General features: G+C 48.7%; 1 long non-coding RNA gene across 1 annotated transcript in view; it reads right to left on the reverse strand.

Moving 5' to 3' along the window:
• LOC147113156 (uncharacterized) overlaps positions 1-18822 on the reverse strand; it is a 243606-nt gene that overhangs the window by 98737 nt on the left and 126047 nt on the right. Inside the window, exon 2 of the long non-coding RNA XR_015079628.1 lies at positions 5905-6065. This is a non-coding gene — a long non-coding RNA (uncharacterized LOC147113156). The remainder of the gene's footprint in view (positions 1-5904; positions 6066-18822) is intronic.

Consider the following 18822-nt stretch of genomic DNA (forward strand, 5'->3'; position numbering starts at 1 on the left):
GGCCTGAGGTCATCAAAATGTCCTCCACCACCACGGAGAAAACGATTGCAGTCCTACGGACCATCTTTGCCAGGAATGGCTTGCCAGAACAGATTTGCTCCGATAACGGACCACAGTTTGTGTCTGAAGAGTTCCAGAGGTTTATGAAGAAGAATGGGGTAAGGCATTACACATCCGCCCCGTATCATCCAGCCACAAATGGATTGGCTGAGAGGTTCGTACAAACCTTTAAGAAGGCAATAAAGGCTATGTACATGATATACCTATCAATTCATCCAATGAAAAGCGACGAGTTAAGAAAGTAACTATAGGTTTTTATTGGCTAAATAACAGAGCCCACCCTCGTGGGTGATCGGATCCAACAAGGAGGAATACCAGCCAGTCGACCACCTTTATACCTGGGCAGGTAGGTGGAGCCATGGGCGGAGTCAGCAGTGGTCAGCCCAGGTATAACAGCGTGACAAGAGGCGACCTCGTATCGTGATACAACAGTGTGAACAGTGATAACGATATAACAGTGATAACTATAGTGTAACGATAGTGAACGATAAAAGTGGTTTACCACAGTACAATGACAACATTCCGCTGCAGCATAAGGTGGACAATTTCCTGTTCGCCTACCGGAATGCGACACATGCAGTCACCAACCAGGCCCCGGCCATGATGTTCTTTAACCGAAGGTTAAGATCTCGCCTGGATTTGCTCAGACCAAACGTACGAAGAGATGTTGAGAGTAAGCAATTCCAGCACATCCATGAGAAGCCAACAAGGAGCTTCAATGTAGGGCAACCAGTCTTGGCCCGCGACTACCGAACAGAAAAATGGCAGCCAGGAACGATATGCACACGGCAGGGCCCACTAATGTACACAGTGGACGTTGGGGAGAACATCGTGAGACGCCATGCTGACCAGATCCTATAGACACAGGAACAAGTCAACCCCATGTCTCGCCCATATGTACCTGGTGAGGAACCCGACGTACAGGTCGCATCTACCCCAGAAACAGTAGCATCGGAAGCTGATGACCCAACCGACGACAGGGTGCCAGAATCGCCTCCGCACCAAGAGCGAGACACTCGGGAAAGGCGCTATCCAGAAAGGATCAGGAAGCCTCCCCAAAGACTGAATATATAAATGGACTATTTTCAGCTAACGTTGTATGTTAAAAGTGTTAATTGTAATTAGTTTGATATTTAATTGTTAAATGGGTGTTATGGTACTGTTAATCTGAAAGGGGAGGAATTGTAATGTATATACCTTTAAGGGGGGTACTACTTTTTACAGCTCATGTATACTGCAGTACCGGCAGTAACCACACCTGTATATAGCACTGAGTAGTAATCTGTACAGTTCAGTTCCAGAGTGAGCCACGTTGAGTAAACACCTGTTGTACCGTTCCCCTGCAGTCTTGTATCTTATTACTTTCGGACACAACAGTAAGGAGATAGCAAGGGCCCTAAGAGGAAGTGGAACTCGGTTAATTCAGCTTCTGAAAGGCTTTCATGTTTTGTTCATTCAATATAGGGGAAAAAATATGGTATGTATCATTGGAGAGAGAGAGGGAGAGAGAGAGATACAGATTTCACTTAGCAACAGCCAGTGTTCGCAATCAATCGGCCTTGGATATTTTCATAATAGAATGTTTAAATTAGAAATGTTATGGTATGATAGAGACTAGAAGGTTTATGTTTACCACAGCAAGGCCACAGTGTTTTTATGTGCTTCTAACGCTGTTGATGTATGTTGAAGAAAATGTAGACTTGTGTCTCTGGACTATGCAGTAGCCAGAGACTACCATATTAGGCAATGCCAGCTCCAGTTTGATAAGAAAACAGTGTATAAATGTAAGCTTTTTCCGTTGTTCGAGCAGCACGAAAAGACCCATGCCTAGGTTTGCATGCTCTATCTGTGACTATACTCTGCTTGTAAATTGCTTTCTATGCTGAAGTTAAAGAATAAATTGATTATAACTAGAAAACTGAACTCATTACTACACAAGTGAACAGAACACTGTTTAAGTCAACAAGCCCATAGACTTTTCTGTATCCAGTGCACTTAGCCGTTTCTTGATATCACATGGAGTGGAATGCACTGGCTGAAGACTGGCTTCTGTGATGGTGGGGACCTTAGGAGGAGGCCGAGATGGATCATCCACTCGACACTTCTGGCTGATGATGGTTGCAAACACTTCAGCCTTGACTTTTGCACTCACGCGCTGGGCTCCGCCATCATTGAGGATGGGGATGTTCAGGGAGCTACCTCCTTTCATTAGATGTTTAATTGTCCACCTCCATTCACAACTGGATGTGGCAGGACTGCAGAGCTTTGATCTGATCCATTGGTTGTGGGATCGCTTAGCTCTGTCTATAGCATGCTGCTTCTGCTGTTTAGCATGCATGTCGTCCTGTTCTGGCTTCATCAGGTTAACACCTCATTTTTAGGTATACCAGGTGCTGCTCCTGGCATACTCTTCTACACTCCTCATTGAATGAGGGTTGGTGCCCTGGCTAAATGGTAACGGTAGAGTGAGGGTTATGCTGGGCTATGAGGTTACAGATTGTGGTGGGATACAATTCTGCTGCTGCTGATGGCCCACAGAGCCTCATGGATGCCCAGTTTAGAGCTGCTAGATCTGTTCTGAATCTATTGCATTAGCAAGGTTGATACTGGCACACAACACGATGGAGGTGTCCTCAGTGTGAAGACGGGACTTCATCTCCATAAGGACTGTGCGGTGGTCACTCCTACCAATACTGTCATGAACGGATGCATCTGCGACAGGTAGATTGGTGAGGACGAGGTCAAGTAGGTTTTTCCCTCATGTTGATTCTCTTATCATCTGCCACAGGCCCAGTCTGGCAGCTATGTCCTTCAGGACATTACAAGCTCAGTCAGTGGTGGTGCTACTAATCCACTCTTGGTGATGGACATTGAAGTCCCCCACCCAGAGTAAATTCGGTGCCCTTACTACCTAAGAGCTTCTTCATGGGGTGTTCAACATGGAGGAGTACTCATTCATCATCTGTGGGAGGGCGGTAGGTGGTAATCAGCAGGAGGATTCCTTGCCAATATTTGACCTGAAGCCATGAGACATGGGGTCTGGAGTCAATGTTGAGGACTCCCAGGGCCACTCCTTCCCGACTGTATACCACTGTGCCGCCACCTTTGGTAGGGCTATCCCATCAATGGGATAGGACATACCCAGGGATAATGATGGAGGAGCCTGGGACAGTGGCTGAAAGGTATGATTCTGTTATTATGACAATGACCGGCTGTTGCTTGATTAGTCTGTGGGACAGCTCTCTCAATTTTGGCACAAATGCCCAGATGTTAGTGAGGAGGACTTTGCAATGTCAACTGGGCTGGGTGTGCCTTTGTCCTGTCCGAATCCAGTGTCTAGTTCGATGCTGGGCACTCCATCCAGTTTTATTCTCATTGCTTTTCCTAGCAGTTTGATGTAACTGAATGGATTGCTAGCAATTTCAGAGGGTAGTTAAGAGTCAACCACATTGCTGTGGGGTCTGGAGTCACATATAGGCCAGAATGGGTAAGGGCAGCAGATTTCCTTCCCTAAAGGGCATTAGTGAACCATATGGGTTTTTAGGACAAACCAGTAGTTTTATGGTCACCATTACTGATACTAGCTTTTTATTCCAGATTTATTTAATTAACTGAGTTTAAATTCCACAGCTGCTGTGGTGGTATTTGAACTCATGTACCTGATCATTGGTCCAGGTCTCTGGATTACTAGTCCAGTAACATAATGACTATGCTAGCATTCCCGTATAAGACTGGGAGAGCAGACTGCAAAGGACGCGTGACACCTTCAAAGTCCCTATCTATTTGCTCTGTCAAAATGTTTAAGGTGGACGTCTTCCACTCCAAGGCGGAGCATGGGTTTGAGCCCAGAGTCTGCATTGCCGCTGAAGTCAGCATTTTGTCCTCTTCAGCAGAGCTGGGAGAGGACCGCACCCTCCTGGGCTGTCACTGCCACGAATACTTGCTCCTGCTCATGCGTGCTGGGTGTTTCACCATGTGCAGTCCCCCCTAACTCACTGACTAACCCAGCTGTTTGCCAATCTTTATGCTGATGTGTGGAGGTGATGCAGTACATCACAGTGTCTCCTCAGAAGGATTCTCCTCCTCCGAGGAGTCTTCTTCTGCGGTCTGCAGCTATTGAGAAGGACCTGGAAGAAAGTTAAAAAGGACAAGAAGTACCATGGCACTGAGAGACTGGCCAGTAGCAGGGCAGACATCAAAATGCAGTCTGATGTAGTCAAACTGTGTGATTTTCAGGGATTCATGAAGAGATACAATTAACAGACTCTGTTCCAGAAACATCCGGCTCAAAATCACCTATTCTCACAACTCTGGAGTGGCTACTGATTTCCAGCGTTTGCTGCTCCAACTTGGAGAGGTTCATTGGGGGGCAAAATTGATTCGCACCTCCTTTGGGGCGCTAACTTCGCCAGGGCACTACTTTTAGCGCCCCAAAAAAGTTATCGCCCCCACACCCAAAATTCACTGGTAGCGCCCCAAGAGGGAGGTGGGGCGCCCCGCGCCACGGTACTGCAGGCCTTCCTCCCCTTATTAAAGGGGAGGGGCCTAGCCAGCGCGACCCGGGGCCCAGCTGGGCCACCAGGGATCGGAGTGCCGGCAAAAGAGCCAGGCACTCAAGAGGAGCAGTGGGTGAGTTTCAAGCTCACTCCACTACTCACACGCCCAAAACCCGCCAACAGTTAACAACGGCTTCCTTCTGTGCTGTAAAATTTTATGATTCTATGAAAGGGTTTGCATTCATTTAATATTCAGGTGGTTTCTGACCATAAATATAACCTTGCATATTAATGGCCATTATCCAGGAAACATCCGTGATGTCTTTATTCCCTAGAAGCCCATGGTGCTCGCATTATTTGAAGGTAGAGAAACACTAGGTTAGTTGATTAGCATAACCAAGCTATTCTTTCCATTATTTACTGCTAATCCCACTGAGAAAAGCCTGAACAGTGGAGGAGCATCCTGGCCTGGATGCCTCAAAATAAGTTCATTGATTCAAAACTGCTTTCAAGCAAAGTGTGTTATGCAGCATAAAAGACTGTGCGCAAAAGGGCAGTGGATTGCGCAATGGTTAAAACTGAATCTTCCACAGAGTTCCCAACTTAGCTTTGTGTCATAATTGATAGGGACAAGAAATGTAAGAAAAATTAGTACATATACCTTAACTTTATTCGTGATACCAGTACACCATTTCCTTATTTTTAGCCAGGTATGAGGGAGCCAAGTGACTACATTAAACTGATTGGTAACTTCCCTCCATACAGCTAGCACCTGTGCTTTTTATGTCTTTAGCCCCAAATGGGGCAATCCTTCTTTTGGACATCTTCTTTAGCAGAACATCAAACTCATCAGCAACATAGGGAGCAGTGTTGCTTAAATGTCTCCACTGGGCCACTTTGAGCAATTAGGCAAAATTTTCTGTTGCTTCCTTTTTGGTGAGCCCTTTAAGAACTGTTCACTCATCAGATTTTGTAATCCCCAGCGAAATATGCTGCAGGCCAAGCTCTCTGACCAAGCTCTTCCTGTAACCCAGTCAAATGAGGGGAGAAGCTTATATTGCAAAATTCGGCGTGGCCTGCCTGCAGGTTGGGCCAGCATGACCTCATATTTGCTCGGATTGCAAAATCAAGGTTTATATGAGAAATCATTATGAAAGCTGAATAAAATTCTGATGCATTACTTATAAGACAAACAGTTTGCAAATTGCAACATAAAACCTTCTCCTTCCAACACAGGTATTTCTGTGGTGCATAAGGAGGAAAATTAAACTTTATCTTGTTATATTTATTATCTTAGGGCAGGATGCGAACAGAATCCTCAAGTATTAAAACTTTTAAACACACAAACCTGTTCCAGTTGATTGTGCCACATCAAAAGTACATTTTCAAGCTGTAAAATAATTTCTGGGTTGGATGCTGCAGCTTTCACTTGCTCGAATGAGCGCAGCTGAGAAAGATCAACCTTTTCACTCTTCAGCACGACAGCTTTTTCAAGACTTGTTTTTGTACCTAAAGAAAAAATCATCCAACAAAAAACAAATAAAGTTGCACTGAAATCGTAAGATTTTAATGGTTTATTATTTAGCATTGGTAAAGTCTTCCTCATTTTAAATTAAACTTCACCCTCCAAATACAAACAGGAGTTCCCTCTTACCCACAAGAGGAAGATCTCTTTTAGATAAATCACACCAATGGTTTAACAGTATCTTTTCCAGTTCTGCAGAATCATTGCCTCAATGTAAAGCAAACCTTCAGGTTCCTGTCTGCAGGAGGCAAAATCAGGGAGAATTGGCAGCACATTTTAAACTCCTCCCGATTATCTTTTCCACAATGGAAAAGAGAATGGCTGCCCATTTGCTATCACTCATTTTGCACTACCACCTGGGATGAATTTCACCCCCAATGAGACCTATGAGACCAACAAAACATGACACTAAATTACAATCTAATATTTTTTGTATCTGTCATCATTGTGTCTCAAACAGTAGCATTGACGGAGGGGGCAATTTTCTTGTTGAGGTGGTAGCATTAACCTGCTTGGAGCCATTCCATCATGTCATGCTGACATTTTGGGATTTTCTGCCGGAAGTGGTAACGGGTATCTAATACGTCCAACTCAATATGGAATGACTTCTTTCCTATCACTTGTAAATTTAGTAATTCTGGGGGAAAGGAACACCAGTGTATTCCTGACATCCAGTGTTGCTATGGGGTGCAGGTGGTGTAGGGTTTCGCAAGAATTTCGAAAATCTCTACAGCCCCGAAGATTATATTTTGATTAAAGAAAACCTGGGTAGCATATACCTTTAAAAATCCAGGGCATCAAAATGGCCGTCAGACCTCGTGGCAGAAGAAAAGGGCAGCCTGTGTGTGTATGTGAAAAGGAAAATCAAAGATGGCTGTCCGGCCTCGTGGCAATAAGACACAACACAGCCTGTGTGCATGTGGAAAGGAAAATCAAAGATGGCTGACAAAGGATTTTTTTTTTTAAAAACAGCCTCTGAAGTAATGAGGTATTCAAACTGTCAATCAAAGAACTCTGTTTACACAAACAAAGCTATAATGTTGACTCAAGAGATTAAGTACTTGAGACTGTCAACATGAACAAAGAACTTTGTTTACACGAACGCTCTACAATGTTGACTTAAGAGATTAAGTACTTGAGACTGTCAATCAATTGCGGTTGGGTGTGGCCGCAGGACAATTGGACTTTGTTTACACTAACATCCAAGGGCTGTGTACTCAGCACTTAAGGAAACAGACATGTGTTTTTTCAAACTGAGACAGCTTTATTCAAACCAGTCAATGAATGGGGATACACTCAAAAACCCATCACAATGAATGGGGACAGATCGATTCCCTTTTGTATAGTCCAGATACATCCAGATTTGGGCGCGAAGATTTCGGCTCCAAATGGGGTATAAAGATAGCTTCTCAGGAAGCCATTCTCTCTCTCTCTGCCGCCTCGCCTCCATGCTCTGCCTACAGAAGAACAGCTCAACAAGCCCGCCCAAAGGAGTGGAATACCAGCAGTTACATTTAAACACTGGGGTATCTCCATTTCGGGGTGCTGAAGACTACAGACCGCAGGGGCACGGAGCAGGCGTTCTCTGGTGAGCATAGATTTTCTGGCCCATCACAAGGCAACCTAGATAGGTATTAAGGATGGGAAGTAAGGGGAATTTTTGTTAAATTGTAATTTTAGTCAGTTTTCCCTCGTTGTGTCCATTTTCTCCTCACCTACTAAGTAAAAGAGTGCTGCACTAGTTAAAAGTGCTGTATTTAAGTAAAAGAGTGTTGTACTAAGCAAAGGTGCTGTAGTAAGCAAAGTGCACTGTATTAAAAGTGTGCTGCACTAATTAAAAGTGCTGTATTTACGTAAGAGTGTTGTACTAAGCAAAGGCACTGTAGTAAGCAAAGTGTACTGTATTAAAAGTGTGCTGCACTAGTTAAAAGTGCTGTATTTAAGTAAAAGAGTGTTGTACTGAGCAAAAGAGTGCTGTAGTAGACAATAAGTGTACTGTGTTAAGTAAAAGTGCTGTATTAAGCATAGGTGTGTTGTATTGATTATTTTGAAGTTGTTTCTTTTGTTTCAATAAATACTGGTCTGTTTTGCACCCAACCATGAGTCTCGCTTTGTCTACATCGCTGCTGAATAAGTCCGGCGGTCAGAACCAGGAAAGGGGAGCGATTCAAAACCGCACGGGGCTCTGGAGCAGCTCAGATACTTCTGACTGGCCAGAGGCAATAACCCCAGTATATATAATATACCCCCTATTAATTCCTACAAAATGGCGACCACGGCAGGACCGTCGGCAACGGTATGCGATGTAGCAGACGGTGGTTTGGGTCTGGAGAGAGCAGCAGTTATTGGTTTTCTTTTTATTCCACTGGTCTGTTTGTAGTTAGGTGCCCGCAGGCTTGGGGAAGTTACCCGCAGGCTTGGGGAATCTAGAGCAGAGATAGGGAAAGGGAGGTTGAAGAATACCAGGCCAAGATAGAGTGCCTGGTGGTTCTGTTTAGTGAGGGCAAAAGCCACACGAGGCACGAGTCAGAGTACCTGAAGTGCCTAGTTGCAGAGGCCAAGAGCAATGAGATGAGGGTGTGGGAGGAGAACGCTCGCCTCATACAAGAAATAAAAGAGCAGGAGGAAAAGGTTAGGGAGGTAAAGGCAGCATATAAGCTGGCCTGCGAGCGAGGGTTTGAGGAAGCAGATCATGGTCCCTGTAGGGCTGAGATAGAAAGCTTGAATATGGCTTTAAAGAGGGCAAAGGGGATGATATGTCTGATCAGCACGAAGGCAGGTCAGTCGGATTTTTACCGGCAACCCAAATAAAACCGTCCCACAGGTAACACCCAGGAAAAGGTTGGTCAGGGAATCAGAGGTCCCACGACTGCCACCCACGGCTCCGAGCTTTCAGGAGCTCTGGCAGCAAAGGGGGGTGGAGGATGAGGTGGTAGAGGAAGCACAGCAGGCCCCGCTAGATAGGCCGGGAACAGGACCAGTGTACCCCCTCCGACAACAGAGGTACGGTCCGCCCGTTGATGAAGATGACCCAGGGGCCATCCAGAATCAGTTTGTGGTGCCGTATGGCACCCACCAGCTCAGGGACATGGTTAGCCACATCCCCAAGCTCACTAAAAAGGGAGACCCCTCTCTACACTTCAGGGAGATAGAGCAGGCAGCTTGTGTAAATGACAGCGATGATGCAGAGCAAGCAAAAATGCTGCTGTTTTACCTGGCAGGTGATCTCCTCCAAGCCCTATCTAGCGAGTGCAAAAGAGGGCAGAGGGATTATGAGGGTAACAAGGGAAAGGATCCCACAGCCCCAGCCCAAAGGGCAGGGCCAGACATCCCTCCCGCAGCGATTGAGTCATTTTTACAGTCCCTACGATCTCTCCTCCTGGCCAGCCAGGGGAAAATAGCTGTCACCACCGATGCTGTAGTTCCCTCAGCACCCCCTGCCGCCCCACTATGACTAGAGCCCGCGCAGCCTGTCTACCTGTGTGACCTCCGGTATGACAGATGGAAGAGACTGCTTGTACAGATGGAGGGAGAGAGGGTTAATGGGATCTATCTACTGGATACGGGAGCATCATGCACCGTGATCCATGTGGCTAATCCCACCACCTCACCTCTGTCTAGCGGGGTTCCATACGCCTTATCGGGGTTCACCGGTAAGGAACAGGCGGGAGTATTTTCCAAGCCGCTCTCAATCCGCCTGGGCACGATCCAGACCAAATGGACGTGCATCCTGGCAAGATGGGAGGTGGAGGGAGGGAAGGGGATCCTAGGAGCCGACTTCCTGGTGGGCCACGGGATCCTCGTGGAGATCCGCAATCATTGCCTGTGGGGAGCCAACACGGGGGAAGAGGGAGGTGTCGTAGTCATCCTCAGCAAGGAAGGGAAAGGGACCCTGTGTACGGTGAAGCCTAAAGAAGGTTACGACCTCGGGCTCATGGTCGATGGTGTCCCGGGGGAATTTCAGGCAGTCGTGCAGGCTAATCTAGCTGCGTTTGCCACGCATAAACACGACTACGGGAGGGTCACAGGGTTTGAGATCAGAGTGGACGGGGACCCCATGGCCCAGCCCCAGAAGCAGTATAATTTCCCCAAAGAAGCAGAACCCGACATGGAGGCAGCCATCTCCTCTTTGGTGCAGCAGGGAGTGTTGAGGCCCATAGCCACCCATGTTAACTCTCCGCTTTGGCTGGTCAGAAAACCGGACAATACATGGAGAGCCACGGTGGACTATCGGGTGCTTAACAGCAATATCCCAGCCTGTGCACCCACGGTGGCAGCAGTTGCCGACCTGATAGGAAGTATTCCAGCATCCGCAACCACTTTCACGGTGCTGGATATTTCTAACGGGTTTTGGTCCATCCCTTTAAGGAGGGAGGATCAGTACAAGTTTGCTTTTATCTTTAAGGGGCAACAGTACACGTGGAACTGCCTGCCACAAGGTTTTCATAACAGCCCCAGCATCTTCCACCAGTGTATGGCAGACAGTTTAAAAGATTTTAGCCAGCCCACACAGTTGGTTCAATACGTGGATGACCTGCTCCTATTCACTGATTCAGGAGAGGAGCACGGCCCACTATTAGCTGAACTGTTGGAGCTGCTCGGGAAAAGGGGTTTTAAGGTAAACCCAAAGAAAGCGCAGATCGGCCAGCAGGAGGTCAAATTCCTGGGTCTGACCGTCCGCGCTGGAGAAAGGGCCATCGATAAGGCTAGGAGGGAAGCGGTACAAGAGTTACCGGTCCCTAACACAGTCAGGGGTGTGAGGTCATTTCTAGGGCTAATGGGGTACTGCAGAGACTTCATTGAGGACTGTACAGCCACAGCAGCCCCTCAGCTCCGACTCCTACATAAGGGAGTGGAGTGGCTTTGGGATGAGGGTTGCCAGGCAGCGTTTGTTAAACTCAAGGGAGACTTGCAGACCGCACCAGCTCTAGGGGCCATAGATGGGGGGAAAGAGTTCTTCTTGGAGGTAGCAGCCAACGGGGATAGTCTCAGTGCTGTGCTGCACCAGGAGTGGCACGGCAGGCTAAGGCCCATGGTTTACTCCTCCAGAGTCCTCACGGATGTGGAGAGGAGCTACTCCAACTGTGAACGGCACCTTTTGGCCACACATTGGGCTGTGAAAAGATCTTTGATTTTCACAGGCAACTCTTCCATCACCCTCCTCACACACCACACACCCACCCAGATGCTTCTGGACAGGAGGATTAAAGATGGGACGGTGAGCAGTGCCCGCATTGCGCGCTGGACCCTCCTCCTCTCGCAGATGGATCTGAGGGTGAGGGGCCTTTGCGAGCCAAAGCTCGTGGCCAATATGGTATATCCTGGAACAGCCCATCGGTGTTCCATAGAAGGGGTATGGGAGGTGAACATAGGTTTACGGGCCGGGATACATCCCTCAGGCTGTGAGATCTACGTAGACAGTTCCAGCATGGTATCTGCTGGCAAACGACTCACGGGTTGTGGAGTCTATGACCCAACGGCAAACATTGCCTTGGCAATCAAGCTCCCCAACACCATGAGCGCCCAACAGGCTGAACTGTCCACGGTGATGTACATGGTTACCCACCCCGAAATCTTCCCTACCCCGTACACAATTTGCTCTGACAGCATGTTCACTTGCAACTCATGTACGGAATACCTGGCCATCTGGTCCCGTCGCGGGTATACCTCCGCCGACGGGAGGCCTTTAACAGTAAAACCCCTGCTGGAGAAAATCCTGGCAGCCATGGGGGAGGAAGGTGAGGTCTTCATCCACAAAGTGAAGGCCCATTCCTCCACAGAACCCCGCAGCGAGGGTAACCAGCAAGCCGACATGCTGGCCAAGGAGGGTGCACACACAGGCACTTTCTGGGACCCGTATGAATCCGGGCCCGTGGCGGCAGTTAGAGGCAGGGATGGGACCCAAGGGAGCTTAGGGGTAGTGTTAGCCCCGGACCTTAAGACGGTCCAAGCCCAGGACCCTGTCCTGAAAGTTGTCATGAGTGCAGTAATGGAGGGCAAGAAGTTAGAAGGCCCTTACGGCGTAGCCCCCCTCTCCATAAGGGAAGGCATGCTGTTCAGAGAGGAACAGTGGGTAGTGCCCCAGCAACACTGGAGGGAGTTCCTTCAACTGGCCCATGAGGGGCCGGGAGCGGGACACCCCGGGCCTGAGACCACCTGGCAACGGGTGGAACAGGTGGGATGGTGGCCAGGACTCCAGGAGGATGTCCGCGAGTTCTGTGCTAGCTGTCTCGTGTGTGCTGCAAATAACCCCGACCCCCACAGAAGGAAGGTACCCATGGGACACGTTAGGAGGGTAGAGGGACCATGGCAGTCGATCCAGATCGACTACATCGGGCCCCTGCCCACCGCCCGGGGAGGCTACAAATACTGCCTCGTCCTGGTTGATGTGTTCTCCAAATGGGTGGAAGCCTTCCCCTGTAAAACAGCCACAGCATTGGCGACTGCAAAGATCTTGGTACGGGAGGTGTACTCGCGGTGGTGACTCCCCCAGTTTGTGGAGTCCGACCAGGGAAGCCACTTCACTGGCCAGGTCATGCAGGACACCCTCACGCTGCTTGGTATTAAGGGGAAGTGGCATGTAGCTCACAATCCCCAGTCCTCAGGGATTGTGGAGCGCATGAACTGCACCATTAAGGAAAGGTTGAGGAAGAAGACAGTGGGGTCACCCCAAAAATGGGCAGAAGCCCTGCCTCTAGTCCTCATGGGGATCCAGGCCAGCCAGTCCAAGAGTATAGGGTATTCCCCGCATGAACTCATGACCGGTAGGGATATGAGGACCCCCACTCATGTCCTAGCCCCAGTCCTTACTGAAGGGCAGCTTTGAGAAATAAATTGGGATAAGTTCGCCCGAGAACTCCTCGAGCACCTAAAACAGATTTATGGGCAGGCAGCAGGTAGTATGGGGGAGCAGCATCAGAATAACCGGTTGCTGCTCGAGCCTAACAAGAGTCATCAGTGGGAGATAGGGGACCAAGTCATGGTTAGGAACTACGCCCGGGTGGGGAGTTTAGAGCCACTGTACATGGGACCCTATAGTAGAGGATAGAGCCAGCCCCATGGTCTATGCAATAAAACTGCCCCGGCGCACAAAATGGTTCCAAGTGAATCAGTGCAAGTTGTTTAAGCCAGAGACAAGGAAACAGGCAGCTGGGAGTGAACCTGAGGTCAGAAATCCCCAGCCCGCAGCGGGTACAAGCTCGCAGGCTGCACAGGCAGGCGCTGTGGCTTGTGCTAGGGGAGGAGCCATTCACGACCAGTGTAAGTTGTTCAAGCAGGGGAACAGGGAAGGAGAGTTCTGGGACCCCTGTAGAGCAGGTCCGGTAGCACCAATCCGGGACAAGGGAGGCACACAGGGGATAGCTTTGGCCCCGGACCAAAAGCAGGTCCAGGCCCAAGATTCCACATTTAAGGCCGCCCTGGTGAGGGAAAAGGATTTTGAACAGGATTACTGGCAGGCTGCCAGTTATATCAAACAATGCGGGTTGTTTAGGCCGAGGGCAGGGAAACAGGCAGCTGGGATTGAACCTGAGATTAGAAAGCCTCAGCCTGCGGCGCGTACACACACACAGACTGCACATGCAGGCGCAGTTGCGTGCATGAGAGGAGAAGTTCCCCAGCACTTGGCCCGAGCGATTCCCCCTCTCTTGTGGGTCTCCGGGGAGGAGCCTGAACCAGGTTTTAGACCTGAAGGGGAAGGCTCTCAGCCACCGGCAGCTGGTGGCAAGGGACTGCCTGTCCCCAGCCCAGGTTTTGGGAAGGGAGGGACCCGAAGGAGGAGGTCCCCAGCCAGCAAGGAGTGTGACCCGAGCTAAGGGTCTGCTCGCCGGGGTAGCCCCACCAGCGACACTCCCTAGGAGATCTCTTCGGGTACCCCAGCCCAAGAAAGTAAGGTCCCCCACTTTCCAGTGGAATAGGGCGGCCTCCCGAGTCAGGGAGAAGCCAAAAGGCAGAAGTCCCCAACCAGCAGCCATAAGCTGCGAGGGACTAAAAGTTGGAATCAATCCAGCCACGCCGCAGGGAGCAGCCTGTGGCAGCCCAAACAGGGATTAGGCTGGCTGCCCGGAGACGGGCGGCGCTTGTATATAGCTTTGTTCAAGTAATGTGTATAAAGGATTAAGGTAGAATGTGTTAATTTTACATTTTATATTGCAATTCGGTAGTGTTAATTATTAGAGCATAAGTTTTAAGTATGGAACCGTTCCAGAGTGTCTATGTGAGTCGAGGTCGCGGGACCTGATCACACGATGTTTTCTTTTTAAAGTCTTTTTCAGAGTTCCGGAAGGTACAGAGGACCATCGTGTTTTTGGGTGTTCGGGAAAGGAGCACCTCTAGCCCATGACGGGAGGGGTCTGCAGGAGGCAGATGCCCACAGCGTTTAAACTGTTATTGGAGATCCCGATTAAGATTAATAGTTTACAAAAAGCTTGTTAATTATTTTATATTTTGTATCATGTACTGGTCCCAACTCCAAAGGAAATAATGTGTGAACTTAGTTCTTAACTGTAAGATTGTACTACTTGTTTGGTGTTAATTGGAACATTTGCATATGCCTATGAATTGTTGCGTTTGCAGGTTGTTAAAGTTTGAAAATTATTTATGGCTGAAGGATGGTGCCATTTAATAAAGTGTCAGGCAATTGCATCTTAATTTAAAAAAAGGGGGAAGCTCGTTTTCTTCCATTTGTATTTTTAACAGATATGTTTTGGCTTGGTGGTAATCCCATTGAAGATGTTGGCCCCGATTTTCGGCTTGTGTGGGAAATGGTCGGATTTCCCCGAATGTGGGGTTTCTGACACACATAAAAAAGTGTCAGCCAGCCCCACGCAACTTTCCCTCAATTGGCCAATTAATTCCCAGCATGTGGGAAGCCTTGCTAATTGTCTAAATCGAGTCAGAAATCCCCACAGTCTGATGTCATCATTCGTGGTGATTTCAAGGTCCATAGCAAGCACTGCATCCTCTGAAGGCTTCCAAACGAACCATACAGGATGGCAGAGGAGCCTGCAGCAACTGTGGCCAGTGCCAGACCCCGAGCTGCCTTCAAATTCGAAGAAGCTTCACTGCAGGCATTATTGGATGGGGTTAGGGCCCACAGGGAGGTCCTCTTCCCTAGGTCAGGCAGGAAGAGGCCTCCCACTGAGACCAAGGCTGCATGGATGCAGGTGTCAGCAGATGCCAACTCGCTGGGAGTCACCAGAAGAACCTTGGCATTACATCTCTATCTCCTTCCTTTACTCACCCACAGTACCATCCAGAGCCCCCGTCCTCACTGTGGAGGAGGAAGAGGCTGTGCAGCCAGACTCCTCAGAGGAAGCTCCAACCTCTGAGGGCACCCAGCACCAGCGCAGACACTCACACCTCAGGGGGACCTTTGGGACATAGAGTAGTGTTGTCACCTGGTGTTTCACAGCTGACAAGTGAGCCTCAGCAGATTCTGGAGACAGGGACAGCAGTGGAGAGTCCTCGTCGGAGGGCGCAGGGCTCTGCCAGCTCAGCTCAGCTGCGCTGCATCTCGACCCTCTGCCTCTGGGTCCATCCGCAAGAGAAGAGGTGATGGATCTCCATGCACAGATGCAGGAGTCTCTGGCAGGTTTTGTCTCCAGGGTCGCTGCGAGTGTGGAGCGAATGGAGGACTCCATAGCGACCATGAGCAGAGCCTTTGTGGAGTCATTGGTGCATGAACGCAGCACCATGGAAAGGTTGGCAACCTCCATGGAGGAGATAACTCGCCAGCATACGGAAAACATGGTGAGTGCTCATAAGAGAATGACATCTCTTGAGGAGCGTTGGCCATCTGTTGAACAGAGAAACCAGATCTTCATGGAAGTCCTTCTGAGTAGGACTGCCAGTGCAGAAACGGGTCCCACTGGCCCCCTAAAGCGCAGCAAGGTGCTCTCAAGCCACTTCCAAGCGCTGGCCCCTTCTGGCTTGTGCAGCTTCAGGTGAGTGAGCAGCAGCCTGGTGCTCCTGGTAATCATCCTGCTGTTCCTGGTTCTGCTGCTGCTACCTCTGCTGTTGGAGATCCTCTAATGCCAGGAAGGGAAGGTGCCAAAGGTCTCCCATGCTTCTAGCAGATGCCTCGGTTGAGGAGGTCCTGAGTTAGGGTGGTGAGAGGGGCTTCCCAGGAGCTCACACTGAAGAAGTGTGTGAGGCTCCAACTTTCTGCAGCTGCTCCTAAGGCTTCAAAAAGTTCCCCCAAGCCTTGATCAACAAGGTCCTGCAGCCTGCAAATGCTGCCTCTTTAAATATCTTCAGCCCTCAGCGACCTGCTGCTGCAAGCAAGCAAGCCAGCTGTTTTCACGCCAGCTCTCATCGGCGGGGTTCTCCGCAGGCGGGTTTCAGGTGGGGAAAGCCCCAAAGTCGCAACGGCACGGGAAAATCCACTTCAACAAGCAGATAATTGCTTGTTAGTGCTCCGACGACCAGTCCCGCCAGCGGCGGGCGGGACTGAAGCGGAGCGCGTGAAAACGGCAGTCTGAAAGTCGGACGGGGTGGGGAATCAGGCGGGGGGGGTCCCGACCCGTCCCGACCCGCCTTTTCCGCGGTTTTCGGACCACGGCCGCATGAAAAGCCGCCCGACGGCTGCCCAAAAATCGGGGCCGTTGTATCGTGTTAAAACTATGTCACAAGTGGTGCAGGGGCATTGGACCCCCTCCATGCTTGAATTATTGTGAATACAAGTGGTGCAGGGGCATTGGACCCCCTCCGTGTATTGATTATTTAACTAATCTTGTTTTTCTGTCGATAGATGCCTACTGTGTACTGCGATTATCTCTGGGTAGGGGAGACGGAGGTGTCAGGGGATCAAAGATAGATCTAGATAAGTATAAGGGAAGGTTGTTTGTGGGAGGTCAGAAATTATTGCTCACCTTTGGACAGGATATTACAAGCAAGTTTTAGTATCCGATGGGGGACTGTAGGGTTTCACAAGAATTTTGAAAATCTCTACAGCCCGAAGATTATATTTTGATTGAAGAAAACCTGGGTAGCATATACCTTTAAAAATCCAGGGCATCAAAATGGTCGTCAGACCTCGTGGCAGAAGAAAAGGGTAGCCTGTATGTGTATGTGAAAAGGAAAATCAAAGATGGCTGCCCGGCCTCGTGGCAATAAGACACAACACAGCCTGTGTGCATGTGGAAAGGAAAATCAAAGATGGCTGTCTGGCCTCGTGGCAATAAGACACAACACAGCCTGTGTGCATGTGGAAAGGAAAATCAAAGATGGCTGACAAAGGATTTTTTTTTAAACCCAGCCTCTGAAGTAATGAGGTATTCAAACTGTCAATCAAAGAACTCTGTTTACACGAACAAAGCTACAATGTTGACTCAGGAGATTAAGCACTTGAGACTGTCAACATGAACAAAAAACTTTGTTTACATGAACGCTCTGCAATGTTGACTTAAGAGATTAAGTACTTAAGACTGTCAATCAATTGCGGTTGGGCGTGACCGCAGGACAATTGGACTTTGTTTACACTAACATCCAAGGGCTGTGTGCTCAGCACTTAAGGAAACAGACATGTTTTTTTCAAACTGAGACAGCTTTATTCAAACCAGTCAATGAATGGGGATACATTCAAAAACCCATCACAATGAATGGGGACAGATCGATTCCCTTTTGTATAGCCCAGATACATCCGGATTTGGGCGCGAAGATTTCGGCTCCAAATCGTGTATAAAGATAGCTTCTCAGGAAGCCACCTGTCTCTCTCTCTCTGCCGCCTCGCCTCCGTGCTCTGCCTGCAAGGAAGAACAACTCGACAGCCCGTCCAAAGGAGTGGAATACCAGCAGTTACTTTTAAACACTGGGGTATCTCCATTTCGGGGTGGTGAAGAACCTAAGACCGCAAGGGCACGGAGCAGGCGTTCTCTGGTGAGCATAGATTTTCTGGCCCATCACAAGGCAACCTAGATAGGTATTAGGGGTGGGAATTAAGGGGAATTTTTGTTAAATTGTAATTTTAGTCAATTTTCCCTCGTTGTGTCCGTTTTCTCCTCCCCTATTAAGTAAAAGTGTGCTGCACTAGTTAAAAGTGCTGTATTTAAGTAAAAGAGTGTTGTACTAAGCAAAGGTGCTGTAGTAAGCAAAGTGTACTGTATTAAAAGTGTGCTGCAATAGTTAAAAGTGCTGTATTTAAGTAAAAGAGTGTTGTACTAAGCAAAAGAGTGCTGTAGTAGACAGTAAGTGTACTGTGTTAAGTAAAAGTGCTGTATTAAGCATAGGAGTGCTGTATTGATTATTTTCAATTTATTTCTTTTTATTTCAATAAATACTGGTCTGTTTTGCACCCAACCACGAGTCTCGTTTTGTCTACATCGCTGCTGAATAAGTCCGGCGGTCAGAACCAGGAAAGGGGAGCGATTCGAAACCGCACGGGGCTCTGGAGCAGCTCAGATACTTCTGACTGGCCAGAGACAATAACCCCAGTTATAACCCCATCCCCAGTAATTCCTACAGGTGGTGCTTAAAGTTTATACATAAAATCATAGGGCCGGATATTCCGAAGCCTACGGGTGTGTACAGGCTGTGTACACACCCGTAGGGACATTGGAAATGCCGGTTTCAGGCATGCACAGCGCATGCGCTGAAAACTGGCATTTCCGATATGTCAAGAATGTTCTTTCTGGAGCACCTCCGCCCGCAGAAAACCCTTAGAAATCTTACGCCTGGTAAAAGTGTAAGGTCTGCTTTTACCAGCATAAGATTTGAAAAAATTAAAAAAAGAATGGTTTCACT

This window comes from Somniosus microcephalus, chromosome 9 (genome assembly GCF_052327205.1).
Source record: "Somniosus microcephalus isolate GS21.2 chromosome 9, FLI_Smic_1.0, whole genome shotgun sequence".
Taxonomy (NCBI): Eukaryota; Metazoa; Chordata; class Chondrichthyes; order Squaliformes; family Somniosidae; genus Somniosus; species Somniosus microcephalus.